Below are 13,786 nucleotides of genomic sequence, written 5' to 3'. Positions count from 1 at the left end.
ATAAATAATAAAAAGCATGATTTAAAATTTAAGCAAAAGAAAGAAATAGGAACAATAGATAAAATCAGAAAAAATTACATATATGAAAGATAAAATCAGGAGTTAAAATCTGATTCCGTTTTGAAACTCAAGCTTATTCAAATGCAGCTGAAAATAGATAGAAATGGACTTAAATCCTGAGTGTTTCAGCTGATCTGAGGCTTTCTGGGAGTTTGTTCCAGACATGTGGAGCATAGAAGCTGAATGCAGCTTCTCCAGGTCTGGTTCTGACTCTGGGAACTGATAAAGAACCGGATCCAGATGACCTGAGGGGTCTGGGAGGTTCATAGTGGGTCAGGAGGTCACTGATGTGTTTTGGACCATTCAGAGCTTTATAGAGCCAAATAACAGAAAATATCTAAAACCTCGGTTCCAGGCGGTTGGGACGCTGTGTAAAATGAAAACATGAAACCATGTAGGAACAGACTTTAATGTTTCAGCTCATCCTCAATCTGATGCCGTCCCGACAAAAGGTTGGAAAGAGAAGAAGCCACATGTGGACCCAGGAACTCTGCCGCCTCCTCTGGACCGGAGCTCATTTAAGATGGACCGAGGTCCAGAGAGGAAACTGTTCTGGGGTCAGATGGATCAGAAACCTGCACATCTGGAAGGTATGAACAGGTGTTAGAGCAACATCTGCCTCTTCTTCAGGGAAGGCCTGAAATCTCTGGTCTGAGCTCCTTTATTCTCCAACACAGCCTGAACCCTCTGAGACCAGCTTTCTGTCATTTCTTTAAGGAGTCTTCAGGAATAGTTCTCCAGGCTTCTTGAAGGACATCCCAAAGCTCTTCTTTGGATGTGGGCTGCCTTTTGTTCCGTTCTCTGTCAGATGATCCCACACTGCTTCAATAATGTTGAGGTCCGGGCTCTGGGGAGGATTCATCCCTCCATAAGACCTGCTGCCACTGATTTTCAGTCCACTTCTTGTGTCATTTGGCACAGCTCAGCCTTTTCTCCCTGTTTCCCTTCCTTAAGAACGGCTTCTTGACAGCCACCCTTCCATGGAGACCATTTCTGATGAGGCTTGGGCCAACAGTAGATGGATCAGCTGAAGGTCCAGATGCATCTCTCAGGTCCTGTCAGGTCACAGCTGGATTTTTTCCTCTTTCTTAAGGACATCACTTTCAGATCCTGTTCATCTGCTGTAGATAGTTTTTTAGGCCTGACACTTCTTCTTTTGTCCTCCACTTGTCCAGTTTCCTCAAATGTTTTAAGGACACACTGCACACCATGCTGAGATATGCCAAGTTTTCAGCTAATAGCTCTTTGGGAATCACCTTGTTGCTGCAGAAATCCTATTTTCTGTCTGTCAAACTGTGTTTTCTTTGCTGTTTTTCATAGATGCAGCTAAAGAAATGGGAACAAATGATGTGTCTTTGTGACAAAGTGCCTAAAGATCCAGTTTAAAATGGCTTCTTTGCTAAGTTGTCTGTTCTGTGTCGACACAACACTGGTTCATCCCTTGAGTTAGGAGCCTTTTTTCTGCCTGAATGGGTCAAAGGTCCAAGAGGACAGATTGAGCTTCCTGTTCACACCTGATTCTTCTGATAAAGTCTTCTGGCAGCAGCAGAGCTCAGAGAAACTAATCGCACAGCGATCACTTCCCTGTCAGTCTCTGTGACATCACCATCGGTCCCGGGTGGGCGGGGCTAAAGACAGCCGCTGTCATGACGATCTGCAGCAGAGAAACAAATGAGCTCGCTAAAGATTAAAGGTTTGATTTGATTACAGCTCAGTGAGTGAAGCCTTGAGTCCTGCCCAGTCAGCATCCACATTCATGTCTTTGTGAGGACCATTAGTGACAAAAAGCTGCTTTTCGAGGACCCTGAGCTCACACTAAACCTACCTCTGAACCCTAAAACTAAAGAAACAAACCCTCCATTTATTAAAGCGTCTTCACCCCAGCAGTTTATGTCCAGAGATCTGTGGAATCATCATGTAAAAGCAGGACTGTGCACACACCCTGAGGCAGAAAAGCTCCTCAGTTTACAGCCAATAATTATTCAAAAACACTTAACAGTCCAGCGCCCCTGTTTCCGAATGAGATTTAAGGTGGACTGAAGCAATGTCCTCGTAAAAAACGTCCTAACGTTTTAATTTGTTCCTCAAGTTCGTAGAATTTCTTGATTTTGTCGTGACGAGGTGCAGAAACCTGAAGGTCCCCACAAGGATAGCTGGAGCAGGACGCCTCCACACAGCCACTCTCCCAAATTAACTGTTAATCATAAAGGGTAAGAACAGCTGAGTCATGCGTTTCCTCAGCTGTGCTGCTGCAGAGCTCTGATCTTTTCTGCCGTCAGTGCGTTTTATTTTCTGCTGATGTTTGTGGGCCAGACTTTTATTTCAGAGCTTTAAATCTGACACATCATGTGATCAAATGAATCGTTTCGTGTCAACCTGTCGCTGTTTGCTGCTTCTTCTCTGTTACTGAGGGGAGTATGGAGCACGGCGAGGGACAAAAAGCTCTTTCCAGAGCTGATGTCATCAGTGATGAGCAGGCGCTGGAAGCTGATTGGCTGCAGGTGGAGGATCCCAGAAAGATGTTTCTCATCAGCTGTTTGCAGTAAATGTGCTTTTCTGTCAGCTCTGATCAACCATAAAAACCATAAAAACCATAAAAACCATAAAACACTACCTCAGAATTCAGAGTTTTATTCAGAAAACTGTAAACTGACCATATTTCTGAATAATCTCAACCGGTTGTTGTTTTTTTATTTAACTGAACTATTAATTTACATAAATGATGTAATTCTTCTTAATATGTTGCTGCAACATAAAAACATTTAACAGAAATAACCACTGCTGGTTGGATAGAAACGTCACAAATGTGGTTGATCTCAGATTCAGTTTCTTCTTTTTTAATGAAGTTTAGCTTCGAGGTTCCGATCTGAAGACATGTTGGCCGGTATATTATTATTATTATTATTATTATTATTATTATTATTATTATTATTATTATTATTATTATTATTATTATTATTATTATTATTATTATATTGTTATTGTTGTTATTATTATTATTGTTATTATTATTATTATCATAGTATTGTTATTATTATATATTATTATTTTATTATTATTATCATTATTATTATAAATTATTATTATTATTATTATTATTATTATTATATACTATTATTATTATTATATATTATTATTATTTTATATATTATTATTATTATTACTCTATAGGATTATTCACTGGTTCCATTTCTTTATTTTATTTTCATTTTCTTTTTTTAGCACAAATTTCTTGTGTTTACCTTAAAAAAGATTTTTATCCGTGCACGTTATCTGTGCACGTTATCTGTGGCAGAGTGGGATTTATCCCTGACCGGAGCCTTTTTATGGGGGTCCAGACCTGCTCTGGGTCTGTTCTGGGCTCCAGAGGAGGTCTGTCAGCTGTTCTCAGCTCCAGATGTTCTGAGGTTTAACCAGACGAGTGTCACTATTAAAGTTAACGATCACACCGGCTCATTAAGCCTTAATAAGTGAGGCCGCAGCTCTATTCTGCTGAACAGAACATGATTGTTTCATCATCAGGAGGTCAGATCTGCTTCTGCTAATTACACCGAAGAGGGGAATCTTTTCTCCCTCAGCAGCTTTAATTAGCTCCAACATTCAGAAACATTTTCAGCCAATCAGCAGCAAACGTTGCTCCTGGCTCTTATTCTCCAACCTGGTGCTGAACCTCAGGAGCTAAAACTCTGGGTTGTTTGCTTCTTCACTGCAGCTTCTTCTTCTTCTGTGAGCAACAGTTAGGTTTAAGTTTCCATGAGCTGAGCTGAGGAGGAAAAACTGGGAACCAACGCCGAGCTGCAGAGGAAACGGTAAAAATGTGGTAATAATGCACCTGAAAAGAGGATAAAAGACATGAGATTCTACATTGAAATGAATCCACAGAGTTGGTTTGACCTGAATTGTCTCTTGTGAGGTTTAGAGTTGTTGTGAATCTTTGCTCAGAGCACAGAGTTGTTTGATTGGAGCTGAAATCCCTCAGAAACCATCAGCATCATCAGTGAAACGCCGTTTAAGAGCCGTTTAACAGGTCCAGCATCTCACCACCAGACCCGAGACACAACATGAGGCCAGAAGGGTAAAACTGGGAGCTCACATCGGCAGATATGTCAAAAATAAAGACTCACACAATCCAGATTCAACACTTTAATGAAGCACATCATCATGGGCGGTTACCATGGTTACGGGATCAGAGTCCACGTCCTGCTGCTCTTACACAACAGACGGCTCTCCACAGTGAATCATGTCATCGCTTCCAAACCATGAATTCTGTGCCATGGAGCTGCTTTCAGGACACATTCAGGGAATAAGGAGCTCCAGTTCCAGCTGTTATTTTGTCCCATTCTTCCTTAAACAGGTCTTAAGCTGTGCAGCAGGGCGGGGGGGTGGTTGTATGTGTTGATTTTCAGCCTTTACTCATTCTGTCAACCCCATAAACAGACTAAACTGATCAGTTTTACATGTTATAACATTCCTAAAAGGCTTAAAATAACTTTTACAGCCACAAATTGGAAAAACTTGGGATAGTTTTCTGCAAAAAACGTTATTTTGATGTTTTCTCTTACTTTTACTTCCTGTCAGACGGTCTGAACTCAACATGTTTCCTGTTCAGCTTCATTTAATCTGGTAACAAACATCATTTCTACACCTCAGACCTGCAGCATCCCATAAAGTCAGTGAACCTTTTCCCACTTTGTGTCCTTCTGCCAACACTTAAAGCCGCTCTGACTCTGAGGAAACCAGGTGATGCAGAGTTCCAGCTGTTATTTTGTCCCATTCCTCCTTAAACAGGTCTTAAGGTGTGCAGCAGTGCGGGGGGGTGGTTGTTTCTCTGCTGGGGACAGGTCAGGACTGCAGGCAGCCAGTCCAGCACCCGTACCTCTTCTTCCTCAGCCAGGCCTTTGGACTGTGGCAGAATGTGGTTTTCCATGGTCTGCTTGAACAATGCTGGGACGTCCCAGGAAAAGATGTGGCCCTGAAGGCAGCATATGTTGCTGTAAAATCTCAGTGAACTTTTCTGCATTAATGCTGCCGTCACAGAAGTGGAAATGAGCTTTGCCCCCTGATCCAACCCCATACCATCACAGAGCCTGGCTGCAGGGACTGGCTGCTGACAGCAGGCTGGATGCTGCTTTTGCTCTTTGCTCCATTTCTTCCAACAAAGATGTGGAATACTGATGGGTCTGACCACAGCACACGTTTCCACCGTGTGACGGTCCATCCCAGACGCCTCCGAGCCCAGAGAAGTGGACGAGGTTAACATCAGGCTTCTTTCCTGCACAGTAAAGCTTGTGAATGGAACTCTGTATTGTGGTGCTGGACAAAGGTTTCCACAGTAATCCCTTGTCCATGTGCTTCTATCAGCTGCTGATGAATGACGGTTCTTGATGCAGCGTCTGAGGGGTCAGAGGTCACGGGGTCCAGCTTAGGCTTGCTCCCTCGTCCTTTACACTGAAACTCCTCCAGATTCCCTGAATGCTTTAATGATATTCTGCTCTGTAGAGGCAGAAATATGCAGATCCCTTCCAGTCTTTCTCTGAGGAACTTTGTTTTAACACAAACTGGAGCTCCTCTGAACATCTCTGCTGCTCAGACTGTGATGGCGGCTGTTTCAGGACGTTTAGAACGGCTTTAAGTCTCCTTTTAAAGGTGGTTTTTTAATCGTTGCACCTGAGGCCGGAGGTTTTCTGTTTCACCGACTGAACACACTCTATTCCTGGCATCTACAGAGGAGCGAGTTGTCCAGGGATTAGCCTGAACCTTCCCTCCCTCCGTGCTGTACTTAATGAGGCTCTGAGTGTTTGTTATTGAGGTGAAAATACCCACAATCCCTCAGGAGAACAAACCGCCAGCCCCTCCAGAGATTAGACTGATTACAGAACTGCTGGAAGACATTTACTGTTAAAGAATGTAATTTCTAATTAATGTTACTGACCTTAAAAGACTTCCAAGTTTTATTTACATTTGTAGAGTCTAATTTGTCCCGGTGGACTGGGCTATTCTTTTGTGCTTACCAGTAAATAGACACGACCAAGACTTGTTGCAGCAAACACAGCCCTAAAAAGCTAAATTAAGGGACACTTCCCATCCAGAGATTAGTCTCCACCAAGAACTATTCCTAAGTCCTTCGAGGGTTTATAAAACTGAGTCTGTTTCCAAGCGATAGACTTGGTCTCAGCTGGGGTCTGTAATGGAAACGGTGAATAGAAATGTTGGTTCTCCAGAGACGAAACCAGACCGAAGCTCTCACACACCTCTGCGGGATCTGAAACTAGGTGAGCATCATCATCTTTATTATTTATAGGCAGAGCCTCAGCTTCAGGAGGGTTTTGGCTCCTTTTAGCTCCTCATCGGCAGTTTCAGCAGCATTTAGACTAATTCTACTGATCTTAGATGGTCAAACCCAGGAGTTATTTGAATTATATACCATATTATCCATATTATATTATAGATTCACCCAGAATTTACAAAGGAACACACTCTGATCCAGGATGAGACCCTAACTTTGATTTGGAACTAATTCAAAGCTAAAATACTCAAATTACACAATAATCAGTTTAATATTTTACCTGAAAGTAAGTAAAATTTTAAAGAGAAAATAACATAAATGGTCTAAATTCAAGCTTATAAATGCAGAACCAGGTACCAGTGATCTTGGACCAACCCGGGTTTAATGACCCAGATGCACGAATCTGTGTTTAAATAACCTCTGAATGACAGGTGCATGATGGGAAATAAAGTTAAGGTAAGACGCTGGTTTCCTCCCGTCTGCTCGTCCTTTATATCTTTCATTTTTTAATCTCGTCTTCTGCTCATCGATTGAAGAGTATTAATGTCATCTGTGTAAAATGGGATCAAAGGAAACTCACTTTGGACTGAGACACGCACACGTGCACGCACACACACACGTGCACGCACACACACACGTGCACGCTGTCTTCGGTGGCACTCCCACCAATTAGCTAATGGCTCGTTAAGGTTGACCTCCATTAGAGCCTCTAATCAATCAATTAAACAGAACAGACGAGGATTTAATTGATCTGCTTCAGCTTCCCCGTTGACCTCATCATGTGGTTACCGCGGCAACCACGCCGGACAGAAAGGGAGGCTGAGTCAGCAGGACTCTGTATAAACTAATACAGGGAAACCTTTTCGCCTTCCATCAAATCTCAAATAACACGAATAAATAAATGTCGACATATTTGGAGCAAAGTTTGCGACTGAATTAGTTTTATAAATATTAACTTCTTAAAAGTAACGATGACATACAGGGAAGAGTGTGTCCATGTAGAAAATGTAGAATTACACGGAAGAACCTTTATTAGCTGCTCGGTTTAGTTTATCTCTGATCATTACAAACCTTTTTTTAATAAAGCGCCAAATTACAACAAATCTCAAAAATACAGTTAAATTCAAGCCAATCACAGATTAGTCAAATTCATCCGGAGCCAATAAAACAGTCTCTGAGCAAAGGAAATGGAACATTATAAGGGACAAAAAAGCAGATATTTAAGGCTTTTAGTTCAAGGACCAGACAGTCAGAAACTGAAGAATCTTAGTTTTAGTTTCACATTCTGCAGCTCTGTAGTTAAATATCGATCCGCTGCAGGATCTCCTCCAAAAAGCTGTTTTCAGCATCATTTATTTCCAGTTTTACCAACACAAACAGCAACAATTCAACACAGAAACCCAGTGAGAACATAAAGGAAAACTGTGTGCTTCACTCTGGGACCCATAAAGTCTCATTAATTTCATGGCAGCCGGCCCATTGGACCGCAGACAGAGCTGAAGCTTCTGCTAAGTGAGGATGTTCAAATGCCAGCAGACTGACTGTTCCACGGCTTCCTCTGGAGTTGGCTGATGACACGTTGTGTTTTGGTGGCCCACATTTCCCTCATGATCAGTAAATCACATGTTCAGAAGATTAAATTAAAAGAATACCAGAAATTAACTGAAGAGAAATTGATGCTTTCACTCATTTTATCAGCAAGTCTTCCAGAGCCGTCAGTCGAGTGCAGAAAAACTGACACAGATGTTAAAACAGATGTTTGGCCTCATTAGAGTGAATCTGGAGTCTTTCTGTTGTTACATTTGTTGATTACAGTGCATCAGAATTCCTTGGACTTCTCTTAATTGGTTCAGGTTCTAAGCAGATTTGTGCATCAGTGACCTGAATCAGCCTTTGACTCATGGAGTACCTCAGGGCTCCATATTGGAGCCCCTCTTTTCCCTCTTTTCCCTCTTTTCTGTCTTCTCAAACCCCAGCTGGTCGAGGCGGATGGCCACCCTTCCTGAGTCTGGTTCTGCCAGAGGTTTCTTCCTGGTTCTGGTTCTGCCAGAGGTTTCTTCCTGGTTCTGGTTCTGCCAGAGGTTTCTTCCTGGTTCTGGTTCTGCCAGAGGTTTCTTCCTGATTCTGGTTCTGCCAGAGGTTTCTTCCTGAGTCTGGTTCTGCCAGAGGTTTCTTCCTGGTTCTGGTTCTGCCAAAGGTTTCCTCCTGGTTCTGGTTCTGCCAGAGGTTTCTTCCTGGTTCTGCCAGAGGTTTCTTCCTGGTTCTGGTTCTGCCAGAGGTTTCTTCCTGGTTCTGGTTCTGCCAGAGGCTTCTTCCTGGTTCTGGTTCTGTCAGAGGTTTCTTCCTGTTAAAGGGAGTCGTTCCTTTCCACAGTCCCTCAGGCTCAGGACGGGAGATTGGACTGAAGACAAGTTTCGGTGCAATCTGTTGGTTTCCTTAGCTCGGATATTATTTTTTAATTGGCTCCATATGAATTAATTGGATTATGATTACAATGAATTGAATTCCAATTGTCTTGAATTGGACTTTATTATTTAAGTGCCTTGAGATGACAATTGTTGTAATCTGGCGCTTTATAAATAAAGAATTGAATTGAATTGAATATTGGGCCCACTCCTGATTCACGTGAATCTGAATCAGCCTTGGCACGTGGAGTACCTCAGGGCTCCATACTGGGCCCACTCCTGATTCACATGAATCAGCCTGTGGCCCAAGGAGTACCTCAGGGCTCCATACTGGGCCCACTCCTGATTCACGTGATGACTCAGTGTACTTTTTAAACTCAGCTGCCTGAACCCAGAGGTGTTCAAAGTAAATCTCAAGTCCAAGTCATTGACAAGTCGTGAAGTGTTTTTCACAGAATGTGATCTAATTTAAACTTTATGATAAGAATTATTGTTTTTAAAACCTGTGTAATTATTTCAACAACTTTGCATCAAAATGTCATTTAAAATAATTAGAAATAACAACAGATTAAATTTCAAATGTTCCGTCTTGTATCTAATCTCATATATTTTAATATTATCTTCCCAAATTTCCCAGATATTTTCTGTATTGATTATTGTTCTGAAAAATCTGAATTTGTTGATTAATCTTCATTATATTCAGTTAAATTCTACTTTTAAAAATCACAACAAATGTTCTTAATGCACTTCAATCATATGCAGGCCCATTCAAGCCAAAAACAATCCGATTCATTGTAATCGTGCATCAGGAAACCAAAGCAAAAGGCTTTGAAAGCTGTATTCGACGCCCTGTGATGAACACATTCAGTTATCTACCGGAGGTGGAAGACTCATCCTTCCTTTAGAGGGTTGCTGGTACGATTCCCCTAATCCCCCAGTTCAGATGTTGAGGTGGCTTCACTTCAGAAACTGACCCCCATACAATGAATATAAAAACCTTCCAAGTCCAAATAAATGATTTTAAGCGTCTTCACCGACCAGCTTCACTGTATTTAGAACCAAAAGCAGAATCTGAAGCATCAACACTCAGTAAAAGCTGCTCCAGACTCATGTTTCCCATCGTTTTCCTTCAGCTTCTCTTAACTTTTCAATGCTTTGGGAACTGAGGACACTGATTGCTGCAGTTTTTCAGAGGAATCTGTGTCCATTCCTGCTGAAAACAACAGTTAAACGTTTGAAAATGACTAAAAACTGAATCTGAAAGAGCTCAGATAGAGAAAAGAAACTTGTGTTTGAACAGGAAGGCGTCAGGATCTGAGCTGGTGAGCGTGAGAGGTGACATCATGGCGCCGGTGAGGTCATACAGTAGATATCACTGATGGAGGCAGTGCCAACATAGAATATTCTATTAGACTGTATGTGTCCACTCAGGCCCTCATTATTAATACATGTCATCACTTCCAGTCTGTTTCCCACACATCTGAAGCCTCCACGGGAGATTTTCAGCTCAATCGCGGGTTTTCTGTGATGCTTGTCTTTGTTTCCAGGTGTCTGAAGATAAAACCGTCACAGCCAATGAGATCAGAGACCAGTTTAACTCCTGCAGATGCTGTTTTCATCCTGATATATCATTCTTCTCATTAAAGCTTAATAACTCTTCATGTAAACATCAAAAACGGCGCTTAATGGCTTAAAATGACATTAAAAATACTTTGTTTATCCATCAAAATATAAAAGTTTAATTTTGGATGCACAATTTCCTTTGAGAAACTTAATTTTCACTTTAATTTCTGTTCTTTGAAATCTCAAACATTAAGATTAGGTAATAATCACTCATTAGGCAGATGCTTTTATCCAAAGTGACAAATCAGGAACACTTTGGGGCTCGATATTTTACCCAAGGATGAGAAAACTATAAAACAATTAGACTCTGACGCCATGTGATCCGAGTCAGGAGGAGGCAGAAACCCCTGGTGAGGCTCTGGGTTTAGAAAAAGGTGTAGAAAGAACAGTCTGATTGGCTCAAAAAGCAGCAGGTAAGAAGATGATTGGACCAGAAATGATAAAAAGCAGAATATCCCTTTAATTTTTCACAGTAGTCGTCTGTTTATTCACTTGCTGCTCGTAGAATAATGAAAACATGAAGAAAATATGATTCCTGTCTTCATATTATATATATATATATATATATCACCCTCAGATTTATCTTCAGAAGAGGCAGAAATTCACGGTAAAAAGCGGTTTAAGAAGATGATTGGACCAGAAATGATAATAAATGGATAAAAAGCAGAATATCCCTTTAATTTTTCACAGTAGTCGTCTGTTTATTCACTTGCTGCTCGAAGAATAATGAAAATATAAAGAAAACCTGTTGTAGTTTAAAGACTTCCTGTCTTCATATTCATCTCCAGGCTGGTGTTTATCGTGTCACCCTCAGATTTATCTTCAGGGGAGGCAGAAATTCACGGGGAAAAGCGGTTTAGTATCGTCAGGTTGTGCATCTAAAGCAGGCCTCGGTCTAATGTGGTTTCCAGCAAACAGCTGAGCCGAGCAGCAGTTACCCACAGACCTGCTTCATCAGATTACGGATAATAAAGTTGTTCACATCTGCCAGGGTTTCTGTTCAGTCTGAAAACACTGTTTTAATATTTAACTTAATGTTGTTTCAGGTCTGAAAGTCGGTGTGAAGCTGAGCAGCAAAGATGCAGTCAGATGGGGTTCCTAAACTTTAATAAACTAAAGACACCAAAGATAGAGTGTGTGTGTGTGGGGGGGGGGGGTGGATCTGATTGTGAACAATGAAAAACCCAAAAGTCCCCCAGAAACAAGCCCCCATCAGCAGGTGACGTCCTCAGGACCTGTGGGGGTTAAACTGCCCGGCAACAGCCGAGCAGCTGCTAAATAATTTATGATTGGGTGTCAGCTTGTCACATGATGCTGTTCCATATTTCATAAATGACGTCTGGTTACAGACACATTAATGGTCTTTACATTAGAGGGAACTCAGAGGTGATGGGTCATGTGACCACTTCTCTACTGAAATATGAATATAAAAATATATTTTAGCAGAAAACCAGAACGGCTCCTTAAATGAGGAACTTTCACACAAAGGGAACTAAATAAATACCAGGGTTGTGTTTTTGGGGAGTTTTACACCTGCTGGTGACCTCAGACGCCCTGATATATGCTCCCAGGAACAGGAAGAAGGAGTTTTACACTTCAGACGCCCTGATATCTGCTCCCAGGAACAGGAAGAAGGAGTTTTACACTTCAGACGCCCTGATATATGCTCTCAGGAACAGGAAGAAGGAGTTTTACACTTCAGACGCCCTGATATCTGCTCCCAGGAACAGGAAGAAGGAGTTTTACACTTCAGACGCCCTGATATCTGCTCCCAGGAGCAGGAAGAAGGAGTTTTACACTTCAGACGCCCTGATATATGCTCCCAGGAGCAGGAAGAAGGAGTTTTACACTTCAGACGCCCTGATATATGCTCCCAGGAACAGGAAGAAGGAGTTTTACACTTCAGACGCCCTGATATATGCTCCCAGGAACAGGAAGAAGGAGTTTTACACTTCAGACGCCCTGATATCTGCTCCCAGGAACAGGAAGAAGGAGTTTTACACTTCAGACGCCCTGATATATGCTCCCAGGAACAGGAAGAAGGAGTTTTACACTTCAGACGCCCTGATATCTGCTCCCAGGAACAGGAAGAAGGAGTTTTACACTTCAGACGCCCTGATATATGCTCCCAGGAACAGGAAGAAGGAGTTTTATACTTCAGATGCCCTGATATATGCTCCCAGGAGCAGGAAGAAGGAGTTTTACACTTCAGACGCCCTGATAAATGCTCCCAGGAGCAGGAAGAAGGAGTTTTACACTTCAGACGCCCTGATATATGCTCCCAGGAACAGAAAGAAGGAGTTTTACACTTCAGACGCCCTGATATCTGCTCCCAGGAGCAGGAAGAAGGAGTTTTACACTTCAGACGCCCTGATATATGCTCCCAGGAGCAGGAAGAAGGAGTTTTACACTTCAGACGCCCTGATAAATGCTCCCAGGAGCAGGAAGAAGGAGTTTTACACTTCAGACGCCCTGATATATGCTCCCAGGAACAGAAAGAAGGAGTTTTACACTTCAGACGCCCTGATATATGCTCCCAGGAACAGGAAGAAGGAGTTTTACACTTCAGACGCCCTGATATATGCTCCCAGGAGCAGGAAGAAGGAGTTTTACACTTCAGACGCCCTGATATATGCTCCCAGGAACAGGAAGAAGGAGTTTTACACTTCAGACGCCCTGATATATGCTCCCAGGAGCAGGAAGAAGGAGTTTTACACTTCAGACGCCCTGATATATGCTCCCAGGAGCAGGAAGAAGGAGTTTTACACTTCAGACGCCCTGATATATGCTCCCAGGAACAGGAAGAAGGAGTTTTACACTTCAGACGCCCTGATATATGCTCCCAGGAACAGGAAGAAGGAGTTTTACACTTCAGACGCCCTGATATATGCTCCCAGGAGCAGGAAGAAGGAGTTTTACACTTCAGACGCCCTGATATATGCTCCCAGGAACAGGAAGAAGGAGTTTTACACTTCAGACGCCCTGATATATGCTCCCAGGAACAGGAAGAAGGAGTTTTACACTTCAGACGCCCTGATATATGCTCCCAGGAGCAGGAAGAAGGAGTTTTACACTTCAGACGCCCTGATATACGCTCCCAGGAACAGGAAGAAGGAGTTTTACACTTCAGACGCCCTGATATATGCTCCCAGGAGCAGGAAGAAGGAGTTTTACACTTCAGACGCCCTGATATATGCTCCCAGGAACAGGAAGAAGGAGTTTTACACTTCAGACGCCCTGATATATGCTCCCAGGAGCAGGAAGAAGGAGTTTTGCACTTCAGACGCCCTGATATATGCTCCCAGGAACAGGAAGAAGGAGTTTTACACTTCAGACGCCCTGATATATGCTCCCAGGAGCAGGAAGAAGGAGTTTTACACTTCAGACGCCCTGATATATGCTCCCAGGAGCA

This window comes from Leuresthes tenuis, unplaced genomic scaffold (assembly GCF_036924035.1).
Source record: "Leuresthes tenuis unplaced genomic scaffold, fLeuTen1.0.hap1 SCAF_16, whole genome shotgun sequence".
Classification (NCBI taxonomy): domain Eukaryota; kingdom Metazoa; phylum Chordata; class Actinopteri; order Atheriniformes; family Atherinopsidae; genus Leuresthes; species Leuresthes tenuis.
Note: the sequence above shows the minus strand (reverse complement) of the source record.